Source organism: Amblyraja radiata, chromosome 23 (genome assembly GCF_010909765.2).
Source record: "Amblyraja radiata isolate CabotCenter1 chromosome 23, sAmbRad1.1.pri, whole genome shotgun sequence".
NCBI classification, from domain to species: domain Eukaryota; kingdom Metazoa; phylum Chordata; class Chondrichthyes; order Rajiformes; family Rajidae; genus Amblyraja; species Amblyraja radiata.
The window spans coordinates 7,169,236-7,184,503 of record NC_045978.1 but is presented as its reverse complement, the minus strand read 5'-3'; positions in this window follow the sequence as shown (position 1 = coordinate 7,184,503).

Genomic DNA, 15,268 nt, shown 5'->3' with positions numbered 1-15,268 from the left:
GGCAGTAGAGGCCAATTCACTGGATGAATTTAAAAGAGTTAGATAGAGCTCTGGGGAATTAAGGGATATGGGGAGAAGGCAGGGACAGGTTACTGATTCTGGATGATCACAATGAATGGCGGTGCGGGCTCGTAGCGCCGAATAGCCTCCTCCTGCGCCTATTTTCTATGTTTCTATGTTTACCTGCCTATTTAATAGCTAGGGCGAGCTTTTATTGGAAAGATTTAAGGTAGTTTATAAAGCTGTTAAAACCACAGAAACGATGTTCATTTTCACATAAATGTATCGGGGTTTATTTTTAAAGATAATAAAACAGTACAGGAATGGATAGACACAAAGTGCTGGAGAAACTCACCAGGCCCGGCAGCATCTCTGGAGAAAAGGGGAATATGTTACGTTTTGGGTCGTGCCCCTTCTTCAGACAGTTCAGCACAGGATCAGGCCCCTTGGCTGTAACTCACTGTATCTCATGACCATAATTAAACTAAACTAAAGGTCATAAGTAATAGGAGTAGAATTGGGCCATTCGGCCCATCAAGTCTACTCTGCTATTTAAGCATGGCTGATCTATCTCCCTCCCAACCCCATTCTCCTGCCTTCTCCCCATAACCTCATAACCCCATTAAGCAAGGGTTACGTGAATGTCAATACCGCACATAATCCACATCCCTCCATATCCATATGCTTTCCCCTCTCCCTTGACTCTCAGTCTGAAGAAGGGTCTCAACCCAAAACATCACCTATCCCTTTTCTCCAGAGGTGCTGCCTGACCTGCTGAGTTACTCCAGAATTTTGTGGTTATCCTAAAACCTCTTAAATGTCACTGTCGAATCTGCCTCCACCACCACTCCTGGCATCACATTCCAGGCACTCACCACCTTCTGTAAAAACCTTGTCCCGTACGTCTCATTTCAACTGCTCCCAAGATGAGGTTTTCCGCACTAGAACATCCAAGATGTCCTCGTTCTTTAGGGAACATTGATTCCCCTCTTCTGTCATAGACGGTTCCCTCATACGTGTCTCCCCTGTGTCCCGTAGTTCAGATCTCACTTCCTCTCCCCTATGAAGCAACAATGACAGAGTTCTCACCTGGCCCTCACCTTTCACACCACCAGCCTTAAGAATAAACATTTTATTCTTAATGGTTTACTGTATGTCGTGTTGTTACATGCGAGCGGAGCACCGAGGCACATTCTTTGTATGTGTACATACTTGTCCAATAAACGTATTCATTCATTCATCCATTCGACACATCAATGTTTCCGCCTTCCGCAGAGCCCGCTGCCTCCGCAACTCCTTGGTTCACTCATCCCTCCCCACCCAAACCACCCCATCCCCTGCAGGTACTTTCCACTGCAACTGCAGGAGATGCAACACCTTTCCTTATGCCTCCTCCCTCGACTCCATCCAGGGACCCCGACAGTCCTTTCAGGTGAGTCAGAGGGTCGCATGTACCTCCTCCAACCCCATCCACTGCATCAGGTATTCCCGATGTATGCTCCTGTACATCGGCGAGACCAAGTGCAGACTCGGTTACCGTTATGCTGAACACTTCTGCTCAGTGAACCAAAGCCTAAGGGATCTGTTTAGGAAGGAACTACAGATGCTGGGTTACACCGAAAATAGACACAAAATGCCAGAGTAACTCAGCGGGACAGGCAGCATCCCTGGAGAGACGGGATGGGTGACGTTTCAAGTCGAGACCCTTCTTCAGACTGAGAGTCATGGGGAGAGGGAGACAAGAGATATCGAAGGGTAAGGTGTGAAAACGATAGATCAAAGCAGAAGATGCCGGAAATGTAGAATGGCTCATTGTTAGCTGATGGGAAAGTGGCAACGAGGTATAAATCTGTAAAATTAATCTGGAGGACAATGGAACTAGTTGGAGGACTAGGATGCGGGCGGGATGGAGAGAGGGGGAAAGCAAGGGTTACTTGAACTTCAAGAAATCAATATTCATACCACTGGGTTGTAAACTGCCCAAGCGAAATGTGAGGTGCAGCTCCTCCAATTTGCGCTGGGCCACACTCTGACAGTGGAGGAGGCCCAGGACAGAAAGGTCAGAATGGGAATGGGAAGGGAGGGTTAAAGTGTTTCGCAACTGGGAGTTCAGGTAGGCCTAGGCAGACTGAGCGGGGGTGTTCAGCAAAACAATCGCCAAGCCTTCTGAGCTTACAGGAAACGTCATCCATTCCTCCACTCCAGAGATGCTGCCTGTCCCGCTGAGTTACTCCAGCACTTTGTGTCCATCTTCGGTGTAAACCAGCATCTGCAGTTACTTCCTACACACCCTTGTTTCTCCACCAGGTGGAGCAAGCTGACTGCACTCATCTCATGATCAATTTCTAAATAATGCAAGTCGTTACTGAACAAGTAAGAAACAGTTGATTTTTTTAACAGTGGAAATGAGGCCACGTTGATGGCGGGGGAATAAAATACATGTATGTACCCCCTTGTGAAGCTGACCCAAGCTTCAGACTGTATCCCAAGGCAATGACTGTTTGGGACACATTTATTTGTACTGATCTCTGCGGCCACTCCTTCAAGATTGAGTAAAAGGAACATCAGCTCGGGTGACCTTATTCAATATTTGTTTGACCAAACCTGTTGCCTTTGGCAGATTTTGATTATTTGAAGGTACACAAAAATGCTGGAGAAACTCAGCGGGTGCAGCAGCATCTATGGAGCGAAGGAGATAGGCAACGTTTCGGGCCGAAACCCTTCTTCAGACATCTTTGATTATTTGAAATGTTTTGAGTAACCACAGCTATGAAGTGCCCAGCACTTTGTGTTTCACTTCTCAGTATTTACGTGGCACATGGGCAGAGTTGCTGCCTTACAGCATCAGAGACCCGGGTTCGGTCCTGACTACGGATGCTGTCTGTACGGAGTTTGTACGTTCTCCCTGTGACCTGCACGGGTTTCCCCCGGATGCTCCGGTTTCCTCCCGCACCCCAAAGATGGGAGGTTGCAGGTTAATTGGCTTCTGTAAATTGTCCCTAGTGTGTACGATAGAAAAAGTGTGTCGGCACAGACTCGGTGGGCTGAAGGGCCTGTTTCCACACTAAAAACTACAAACTAAACGACTTTCGTATTAAATGGCTTACTTTCTCTCTTTCTTTGAATGCATCATTGCTGACACATTTGCCCGCAGGCTTTATTATGGTGGCACGGCGGCGCAGTGGTAGAGTTGCTCCCTTACAGCCTTTTACAGCACCAGAAACCCGGGTTTGGCCCTGCCTAGGGATGCTGTCTGTACGGAGTTTGTACGTTCCTCCCGTGACGGTGTGGGTTTTCTCCGGGTGCTCCGGTTTTCCTCCCACATTCTAATGACGTGCAGGTTTGTAGCTTCGATAAATTGGCTTCGGTAAAAATTGAAAATTGTCCTTGGTGTGTAATGTGTGCTAGTGTATGGGGATCGCTGGTCGGTGCGGACTCGGTGGGCCGAAAGGCCTGTTTCTGTGCTGTTTCACTGAACTGAACCATATTACTAAATCTAGGAATGAGAATATCGTGCCCAAGGAGATCTTCAAAGGAGACTTTAAACTGGGACCTCATCTGCCCTTGCATATAGTTCCCATGGCACTGACAAAGAGCAGGATCATCCTCCCTATCTCCAGGAATAAGTTAATCCCTCAACTAATACACTGAAACAGTTTGTTTAAGAAGGAACTGCAGATGCTGAAAATCGAAGGTAGACAAAAATGCTGGAGAAACTCAGCGGGTCTGGCAGCATCTATGGAGAAAATACATAGGATTTTGGGTCAGGACCCTTCCTCAGACTGATTGTAGTGCGGGGTGGGGTGGGGTGGGGGGGGGGGGGATGAGGGGGGAGAAACTGGAAGCAAGATAAGACCACTAACAGTCGCTTACAACCCAGTGGTATGAATGTTGAATTCTATAATTTTAAGTAACTGCTACAAACACTCCCGCCCCTCCCTCTTCGCCCCACTTGCCCCCATTCCCCACTAAGGTTCGGTTAACCAGTTCCACGGTCGCAATGATACATCCCTCTTGGGATCACACTGTCTGGAACCAACAATTGGCCTATCAGGGAACCTCCCTGCCTGAGGTCATCTGTTGTTGGCCCTGATTTGCTCTGGTCTTTCCTTTCTTCCAATCCGCACCCCCCCCCCCCCACAATCAATCTGAATAAGGCTCCCAGCCCGAAACGTCACCTATGCATTTTCTCCAAAGATGCAGCCTGACCTACTGAGTTACTCCAGCATTTTGTGTCTATCTTTGTTACAAGCCAGTACCTGCAGGTCCTTTTTATTACATGTCACTGAAACAGAGCTTGAACGGAAGGTCATTGACCGGAGACATTACTACATTCACTCTCAACTATTTTCTGTCCTGCTGAGTTACTCCACTATTTTATATTTTTATTTTAGAATTCCAGAAGCAATTTTTTCCTGAAACAGATTGACTGAACAAGATCACATTTTTGTATCCATATGTTAACTCCTTTCATCAATAAACTGTTTCAAGATAATTTTAAATGCAATGATTTCCTTATTACTGTTTTTTAATGCCTGCTATGATATACTCTTTCACTTTCAATTTGCCTCACAGTTTTCTTTTCTATTTCTCTTCATTACATTTCGAATGTTAATAGTTCCTTCGGTGACTGGCACCTTTCCCAAGTAAACATAGGATTCGTCGATTGATCCACAACATACCTTTGCCTCTCTGAAAGCTAAGATACTAAAGAGCCTATCGCACGAGCATGCGACTGCATGCGGCAAGCGTGACTTAACGTGGTCGCTTGAGCCGTACGGCCTCGCGGGGCCGGTCCCACTTCGATCGCCGGAGCCGTATGGAGTTGTGCGGAGCTGGCCCCGACATCGCGCGGGGCTCCGAAAAACTGACACTGTCCAAAAATTCCGCGCGGCAACGGCCTGCCGGCCCGCAGCCGCATTGAGGCCGTACTCACCGCCTCGACGGGCGTGCGCAGCATCTCAACGCCGTACGCAGCGTCTTGATGCCGTACGCAGCGTCTTGATGCCGTACGCAGCGTATTGAGGCCGTACGTCACGCGCGAACTTCCCGCGGACTTCGCTCGAACTTCACGTCAACTCGTACCTCCGCGCAGCCCCCGCTTCCGGTTTGGTCGCGCTCGCTGCCTGCAGGTCGCATGCTGGTGGGACAGGCCCTGTACGGGGATATCTTGACCTCCGAGCGGCCCCCGCTTCCGGTTTGGTCGCGCTTGCCGCATGCGGTCGCATGCTCGTGGGACAGGCCCTTTAGAAAGCGAGATTGGTGAAATGCTAGATCAGTTAAATGCTGACGTTCATGTTTTAGGTGTGTAGTCTTCTTTGGAGAGCTTAAGGGTCTTCTTCTTGTTGTGTCCACACACAAGATTAGAAGTTGTTCGGCCAGAGCTGAACACACTTCTCGGCATCTGCACACAATGGTGTCTGTCTTGTCGCTTCCTGTGCTTCTTGTGCGTGTGGTGGAAAGATTGGTGGAAACAGGGCCGCGACGTGAACGCTCATTCCTTAAGAGTAATCTAAAGGGTAATGTTATACTATTTGGAAAAACTAAACATTTATGACTTGGGGGGGGGGGGGGGGGGGGGAAATATTAAGATAATTAACATGTCGATCATTTCAATTATGTTAATGCAATGTTTTCAGTGTAAGTGCACGGTGGCGCAGCGGTAGAGTTGCTGCCTTACAGCGTCAGAGATCCGGGTTCGATCCCGACTACAGGTGCTGTCTGTGCTGGAGAAACTCAGCGGGTGCGGCAGCATCTATGGAGTGAAGGAAATAGGCAACGTTTCGGGCCGAAACCCTTCTTCAGACTGATGTAGGGTGGGGGGGGGGGGGGGAAGAAGAAAGGAAGAGGAGGAGCCAGAGGGCTGAGGGAGAGCTGAGAAGGGGAGGAGACAATAAGGGCTACCGGAAATTGGAGGTCAATGTTCATGCCGCTGGGGGTACAAACTGCCCAAGCGGAATATGAGGTGCTACTGCTCTAATTTATGGTGGTGCTCACTTTGGCCATGGAGGAGGCCCAGGATTCGGAATGGGAGGTGGAGTTGAGGTATTAAGCCACCGGGAGATCAGATAGGTTATTGCGGTCCGAGCGGATGTGTTCGGCGAAACGATCGCCAAGCCTACACTTGGTGATAAATCTGTTAGTGGGTGATAATGGTGACGTTAACAATACAGGGCACCAGCTTTAAAACATTGTCACTAATTATAGTTCAATGTTTTTGGTGGAGATACACCTCATTTTTAGGTGAGGTTGGGGGGAGTTCCCCCCGCCACGGGTACCATGTAATCCCGTGCTACCTGCTCCATGGTCGGATAGTCTGCAACTAAACCGTCTTCACCACCTGGTTTGCCAGGTGAGGATGGGACTGTGGACCCTCAGCAGGACCAAAAACAAGACCTGTCAAAGGGCGGATGAGCTTCTAGCGAGCCAACAGCCATCCACACTTCAGTAGAAGTTGCGATCACTGTCGTACACAGCATTGTAAGCAATTATGATAAAGCACACACACCAAAACCCTATACTTCCAGCGGCGGAAGTCCGCAGGAACTGGAGGACAGAGATGTGTGGTGCATCCGTCACCGGTGTGGGCAAGTTGGGCCGAAGGGCCTGTTTCCACGCTGTATCACTCTATGACTCTATGACTCTTAAAAGACATTCAAAGAGTGTTTTCTGTCACCAAAATACTATTGAACTATGAAATTAATATTTTGGATGTACCTCACAACAGACCCTCTATTCTCAAGGCTGCTAAGGATAGGCTAGATCACCCACATCAGAACAACTGGTGACATCTTAGATTCAGTGATTAAAGCAAATCCACTGATTATTCCAAAATGTCACACCGATCCAAAAAAAACACAGTTAAATGGAATGATTCATTTAATGAAAACATTTCCTGGAGAGCTAAAAATATATATATATTTGATTGTGAGGAATATAATAATCTTGGTTTACTGTATCAAATAAAGAAGGGCTGGGCCAAGGGCAATTAGTGCTATAAATTCCACCCACACCCAATGAACCATAAAGCTTTAGATAAGCTGAAGGAAAATGTCACATTGCTGAACTGGCTATTTTATATGCCAACGTGTACTGTCTCTTCAAGGCAAAGTTTATAACTTAAAAATAACAAGTGGAACGAATGTGGATTGTAGCACCAGGGATGATGAGGAAGGCACATGCAAAAGTGGCATTAGAGAGGCTTTTACATAGTCAAATGGATAGTCAACGAATGGAGTGATCTGGATCACGTGTAAGCAGAGATTAGTTTAACGGCATCATGTTTAGCATGGACATAGCGGGCTGAAGGGCCTGTTCCTGTTCTTTACTGTTCCATGTTCTATGTGAATTCAAAGAGAATATCTCATTAGAGATGTAAGGTGCCCGACTCGATGACCCCATCTCCCCTCTCCAACACTCCTCCTCCTCTTGGACACCCCGGATGGCCTTCAACCCTCTCTGGACTTTTTAAAAAACTCTTAAGAGTCTGAAGAAGGGTTCTGACCCAAAACGTCACCTATTGCTTTTCTCCAGAGATGCTGCCTGACCCACTGAGATAATCCACTGTTTTGGGTCAGTAAATATTGGAATTTAGAAGTTAACATACAGTTGCGGCAACAGTGAGAAAAGCAAACAGATTGTAGCCAATTATAGGCAGGGATATGGAGCTTCTGAGTAAAGAAGTTGTTTTGCATTTATATGGGGCTTGGGTGAATGATGCTTACAGCTTTGGCCTCCTTATATTAGGAAGGAAATGCTTGCTTTAGAGCTTGCAGTAGATTGAATCCTAGAAAGAGAGTTTTGTTTAGAGATATAGCATGGAAACAGGCCCTTTGGCCCACCGAGGCCACGCCGACCAGCGATCACCCGTTCACACACACTAGGGACAATTTACCCAAAACAAATAAAGTGTGGGATGAAACTGGAAACCTACGTGGTCACAGGGAGAACGTACAAACTCCGTACAGACAGCATCCATAGTCAGGATCGAACCTGGGTGTCTGGCGCTGTAAGGCAGCAACTCTACTGCTGCGTCACTGACCCACCATAAAAGGTTGTACTACAGACATAACAGACAGCGTTAGAGCTGCTGCCTCACAGCATCGGACACCTAGGTTCTGCCAGGGTGGAGTTTGCAAGTTTTTCCCAGGACCACGTGGGTTTCCTCTTGATGCTGCAGTTTCCTCCCACATCCTAAAGACATGCAGGTTTGTTGGTTAGTTGGCCTCTTTAAAATTGTCCCTATTGGGTAGGAAATGGCAGCAAAAGCTGGATAACATAGAACTAGTGTGAATGTATCATGGATGATCAGTGTGGACTGGGTGGACTGAAGGGCCTGTTTCCATATGAATAAAAGACAAAGTACTGGAATAACTCAGTGGATCCGGCAGCATCTCTGGAGGACATGAATAGGTGATGTTTCGGGCCACAATCCTTCATCAGACTGTATAATTGTACTCACCCGAATTGTCACCTATCCATGTTCTCCGGAGATGTTGCCTGACCTGCCTTGGTTCTTGGTTTCTTGGTCCTCCAAAATATTCCAAAAGGAATTTAAACTGGAGGTGCCGAGTTATTCCGGTACTATACACCTTTCTTTTGTAAAGCAGCATCTGTAGTTCCTTGTGCCTTGACATGGCTATTCAACACCTGGACATTCCCAACCCCAAACATTGCCTATCCATGTTCTCCAGAGATGCTAACTGACCCACTGAGTCACTCCAACCTTCACCTGGTCTACCAGATTGCAACCTTCACCTGGTCTACCCTGTTTCAATTAAAGCAATCAACTCAATGTCACAAACAAGATCAAATAGAAAGTTCAAGTTCAAGTTCAAGTTACATTTATTGTCACATGCACCAATTGGTGCAATGAGATTTGAGTTACCATACACCAAGTTGGCCTACAACTTTAGGCTGTGCACGCCATATGCAAGAAGAAGACTCCAGTGTTTTGGGTCAGGACCCTCCTTCGGACCCTCCTTCAGACCCCTGTTTCTATGCTGCATCTTTTATTTGATCAATTGATAAATCAATCAATCAATTAATCAATCATTTCATTCTAATAAATGCAAGAGTCCATCGGTGAAAGAAAATCAGTTAGTGAATAGCCAGGCGCACATGATCTTTTCCCACTGCAGAATGTTAAAATTAAACTAATTAACAAGATTCATGTACTGTGGTCATGCTGAAATTCTCGGCAGCCCCAACTTCCCCACACCCTATGGATGTGAGCCAAGTGCAAGAGCTATTAACTGTGGGTTGGTGGATTTATTAGGGCTGAGAGAAGCCTTGTGCAACAGACCACTGTTTAGTTTATGAGTTTACTATTAGGTTGGATAATACTGCCTTTGCATAATATCTGATCTATTACTTGTAATCAAACTATGGTTATCAATCTTCAAAAATAGTTTTACAAAAGGAGTAAACAGAGCTCCTGGGTGTTTGGAAACCAAGCGGCTGACTGAGGTGTTTTAGAAACTTTCCTCCCACACATAATGTGTCGGCTGTGAGTCAGGACCTGAAACATATGATGAGCGTTTGATGGCTCCAGGCCTGTACTTGCTGCCGTTTTGAAGGATGAGGGGGGCCTCATTGAAACTCACCAAACAGTGACAGGCTCGGATAGAGTGGATGTGGAGAGGATGTTGCCACTAGTGGGAGAGTCACGGACGAGGCCATAACCTCAGAATAAAAGGACGTACCTTTAGAAAGATGAGGGGGAATTTCTTTAGTCAGAGGGTGGTGAATCTGTGGAATTAATTGCCACAGCCGGCTGTGGAGGCCAAGCCATTTTAAAGCGGAGATGAACAGATTCTTGATGAGTGTGGGTGTCAAATTGTTATGGGGAGAAGGAAGAATGGTGGAAAGAGTGATCGAATGGTGGAGTAATCCCGCTCCTATGCCTTATGAACTTATTCCATTAGAAGTTAGTAATTGACATGGTTTCCGCCCAAATCCCAAAGACAAGCAGGATTGCAGGTTCATTGGCCTCAGTGAAAATTGCACCTCGTGTGTAAGGAGTGGACAAGAAAGTGGGATAACATAGACCTGGTGTGAATGTGTGATCGCTGGTCAATGTGGACTCGGTGAGGCAAAAGCCCTGTTTCCATGTTGTATCTCTAAAATGAAAACTAAAGTTCAGTGTGGAATTATGCGGTTACACTGGTATCATCTTCCTGACCAAACCCATTGGTCCTCATCAGCAAGGCTCTGTCTGTGGTGGAGTCTATCGCACGGAAAGGCCATCACGTGCATGTGTGCTGTCTGTACGGAGTTGAAACGTTCTCTCTCTGTGACCGCATGGGTTTTCTCCAGGTGCTCTGGTTCCCTCCTATACACTTTAGTCAGAATCTGTGGAATTCATTGGTACAGATGTAGGCCAAGTCATTTTTAAGGCGGAGGTTGACAGGGGTTATGGGGCGAAGGCGGGAGAATGTGGTTGAGAGGGAAAGATACATCAGCCATTAGTGAATGGCGGAGTAGGCTTGATGGGCCAAATGGCCTAAGTCTGCACCTACAACTTATGAACATATGAACATATGAACTCCAAAGATGTACAGCTTTGTAGGCTAACAGGACAGCCCGATGGTGCAGTGGTAAAGTTGCAGCCTTAAAAAGCCAGAGACCTCGGTTCGATCCTGACTACGGGTCTGTCTGTACGGAGTTTGCACATTCTCCCTCTGACCTGCGTGTGTTTTCCCCGGGTGCCTGGTATCCTCCCACACTCCAAAGACATACAGGTTTGTAGATTAAATGGCTTGGTATAGTTGTAAATTGTCCCTAGCGTGTGTAGGATAGTGCAAGTGTGCAGGGAACACGGGTCGGTGTGAACTCGATGGGCCAAAGGGCCTGTTTCCGCACTGTATCTCTAAAGTCTAATCATCACTGTCCACAAAACTGCCAACAATTTTGCAGGCAAAATCAAACCCCATCCTGTCTAAATAAGGATTAAAAAAAACACAAAAATACGTAAAATAACTCGAACTGCCAAAGTCAATGGAAAGCCTTCAGCTAAATGCAACTAATTCAATAAATCTACCTATTACTTCACTTTCTCCATTCCCTGCCACTCAGATGAATGGAGGCACTGTTTCCAGGACAAGGATTTGGACGTGGCTCCTCATTGGAATACTGGGAACTTTCCACAAGATCGTGCTGTGGCACAGCTATCTATGGAGATTCCAAATCTGCAGTCAAGTCCGGATAAAGTTGATGGAAAGTGCCTGCAGGTTCCAGAATGAACTGCCAGTACCAAGCTACAATATCAGGGCTCATCCACTGTTATTTCAGCAATCTATGCAGTTTAGTTTAATTCAGAGATACAGTGTGAAAACAAACCCTTCAGCCCATCTAGTCCGCGCCGACCAGCGATCCCTGTACATGACCACTCTCCTACACACTAGGGATAATTTTACAATTCCACCCAAGCCAATTAACCTACAAACCTGTACGTCTGGAGTAGGGGAGGAAACCAGAGCACCTGGAGGAAACCCACACGGTCACAGGGAGAATGAACAGACTCCATGCAGACAGCACCTATGCATAGAAACATAGAAAATAGGTGCAGGAGTAGGCCATTCGGCCCTTCGAGCCTGCACCACCATTCGATATGATCATGGCTGATCATCCAACTCAGTATCCTGTACTTGCCTTCTCTCCATACCCCCTGATCCCTTTAGCCACAAGGGCCGCATCTAACTCCCTCTTAAATATAGCCAATGAACTGGCCTCAACTACCTTCTGTGGCAAAGAATTCTGCGTGAAAAATGTTTTTCTCACCTCGGTCCTAAAAGATTTCCCCCTTATCCTTAAACTGTGACCCCTTGTTCTGGACTTCCCCAACATCGGGAACAATCTTCCTGTATCTAGCCTGTCCAACCCCTTAAGAATTTTGTAAGTTTCTATAAGATCCCCCCTCAATCTTCTAAATTCTAGCGAGTACAAGCCGAGTCTATCCAGTCTTTCTTCATATGAAAGTCCTGACATCCCAGGAATCAGTCTGGTGAACCTTCTCTGATGCATGTGATGGCAGTTCTGTGTGTTCACACTGGTTCTATGTTACCCCACTTTCTCATTCATTCCTTGCACACTTGGGGCAATTTACAGGGAACAATTAACCAACAAACCTTTGGGATGTGGGAGTGAATCGGATCACCCGGAGGATGCCCACGTGGTCACAGGGTGAACGTGCAAACTCTTGACAAACAGCACCGGAGGTCTGGATCGAACCTGTGTCTCTGGCACTGCCAGGCAGCATCTCTACCAGCTGCGCCACCGTGCCGCCCTTATTGTGCCCCTAATGGGCCACTCGTATTTCATGCTATCAAATTCGTAAAAATAATTATGCAAAAATAACAAGTTTTTCATAACTAGAAAAGGATCAACATGAAAAGAAAATGTTTCTTCTGCAAGTTAATCATTCATTTTATCTGGACACTGATGGAAATGTTCGGAGAGAGAGAGAGAGAGGTGGTTTTTATTGCTCGTTGGAATGTATCGTCAGTGTAGGTTAAACAGCGCTCGGCCTTTCACTGCACGGAACTTAAGTTGAAAGTGATTCTTCTGAACTGCTTTTGTTTGATTTGATTTTAAAAAGAGCACCCGTTTTATCCAAATAAATGGATGTAAATAAAGTGTAAGACAAATTAATAACTTTTCTGTTATTGTAGATAGCCACGTTTACTGACGACATTGTGAAAAAATAAACTTAATTGGGTAATCATGTCATAAACAGTGGCTCCACCATTCCTGCCTATGTGGCATTTATTACAACAGATACTTCGTTCGAACCACGTCAGTTGGGTCATTGCCTTTTTTCTGCAAGTTTTAAAGATAAGACAACTGCATCAGTTATCAGGAGTATGATATTTCAAATCCCAGCCTGGTCATATGCCAATAGGTTGTAAGATATTATAAAGAGCAAAGTAAAACCATGCTGAAAGAATTATCGTACTTTAGTTTAGTTTAGAGACACAGCGCAGGAACAGGCCCTTCGGCCCTCCGAGTCTGCGATGACCAGCGATCCCCACATACTAGCACCATTCTACACACAAACTCGGGACAATTTACAATTTTACCAAGCCGCTTAGCTTATAGACCTGTACTTCTTTGGAGCGTGGGAGGAAACCAGAGATCCCGGAGAAAACCCACGCAGGTCACGGGGAGAACGGACAAACTCCGTACAGATAAGCACCCATAGTCAGAATCGAACCCGGGTCCCTGGCGCTGTAAGGCAGCAACACTTCTGCTGCGCCACCGTGCCACCCCTTATGATCATATGATCCTAGCTTCAAATTACAGGTGGGCTGACTTGGATTGCTTTCTCTGAGACATCAGAGGTTGAGGCGAGACCTTGTGGAATTATATAAAATTAGTTAAGGTAGACAGTCAAAACTTTTTTCCCCAGAGTGGAAATGTGAAAAATCAGAGGGCATAGCTTTAAGGTGAGAGGGTGTAGTTTAAAGGAGATGAGCGAGTCAGGTTTTTTTACACAGAGAGCGGTGGGTGCCTGGAACGCGCTGCCAGGGGTGGTGGTGGAGGTAGATACGATTGTGGTGTTATAGAGGCTTTTAGTTGGGCGCGGAGATATGCAGTGAATGGTGGGAAGTAGATCACGTGCAGTCAGAGGAGATGAGTTTAACTTGGTTATCATGTTCGGACATGGACATTAGGGACAATTCCTATGCTGTACTGTTTGATGGTCGATGTTCTATGAGTTCGAAATTTGTCATCACCACCCAATCAATAATCCGGTGGAATGGATCTTCAATGTTTCCAGCTCTTTCCATTTTAAACAAATTTGTTTAAATGGCAGTATGATAACACGATCAATAAAGGATGGTGATCCATACTGCAAGACCATTATTGTAGTCTTTAGACTTCAATACAATACAATACAATACAATTTATTGTCATTTGAGCCCCAGTGAGACTCAAACGAAATTTTGTTTCCACAGCCATACAAACAAAGACAATGTCCTACAGACATACACACAATTAAGTTCACACAAACATCCATCACAGTGAACCCACTGTGATGGAGGCAAAGTCTTTTCTCTCCCCTGTTCTCCATGTCTCTCCCGATGTCCAAGCCCCAGGCGGGTGATGATAAGTCCCACGGCCATTTTAGGCCGCGCGGGGCGATTTACTTGAGAGATACAGTGTGGAAACAGGCCTTTCGGCCCACCGAGTCCGCGCCGACCAGTGATCACCTGTACACTAAACCCCCTGTCCCACTTAGGAGACCTAAACAGCAACCTCTGGTGACCTTGTCCTCCACCCAAAAAAAAATCAAGGTCGAGGTGACCTGCAACTTCCTACCACCTCCCACACATATGTTGAAAACCTTCCTTGACTATGAAGAAAACCGGCTTCAACTAGACCTGCGACTAAAAAATGATCGATTTTTAAAACGGCAACCTATTTTTAGTCGAGACCGGTTTTAATCATGATGAAAAAATAGCAGCAACGTAGATGAATCCTCGACCACGCGGAAACCACTTTCGACCATTAGGGAGAGTGACCAAAACCTCCGGTGACCTCATGGAAACCTTGGGTGGCGGGGCAAGGTCACCAGAGGTTGCTGTTTAGGTCTCCTAAGTGGGACAGGGGCTTAACACTATTTTACTCGCTAGGGACAATTTACAATTTTTACTGGAGCCAATTGATGACGTGAAGCTTTTCTGTCTTTATGTTTTGCTCTACTTCTTTAAATCAGACTTGGGGAAAGTACTTGATTGAGGGGTATGTTGTGTCTTTGACAGATACATGGCAGACGGAAAGTAAATTATTTCTCAATTAAAATTATTAAACTACAATAATGCCAGTTTTTTATTCCAGGTTATTCAATTAACAGCAATTAAATTTTCTGGCTAACAAATACACAAGGACTCTTGTTAAAAAAGTGCTCTAAGCACTTTGTAATTGTCTAGTTCATGACTTTTCAATGGCGGAACGTACTAATTATGATATTGCCGCTCCAAGTGTTTTTTTTGTGGGAATGTTACACAATTTACTGAGTGGGATCTTTGTAACTAAAGGGCCTGTCCCACTTGGCCGTCATTTGCGGGTCACGCAGATGGCCCGCAAAGATTTTGTACATCACAAAATCCTGCGACGCTGTGTGTGGCCGCGTGTCATTGCCTATGTCATCACGAACCAAGCGCGCATCATGTGCGTGTCACGATGCGCCCATCGTGCGTTGTGATGCGTAAATGATGTCGGGTAAATTACGCGCAAATGACGGCCAAGTGGGACAGGCCCTTTA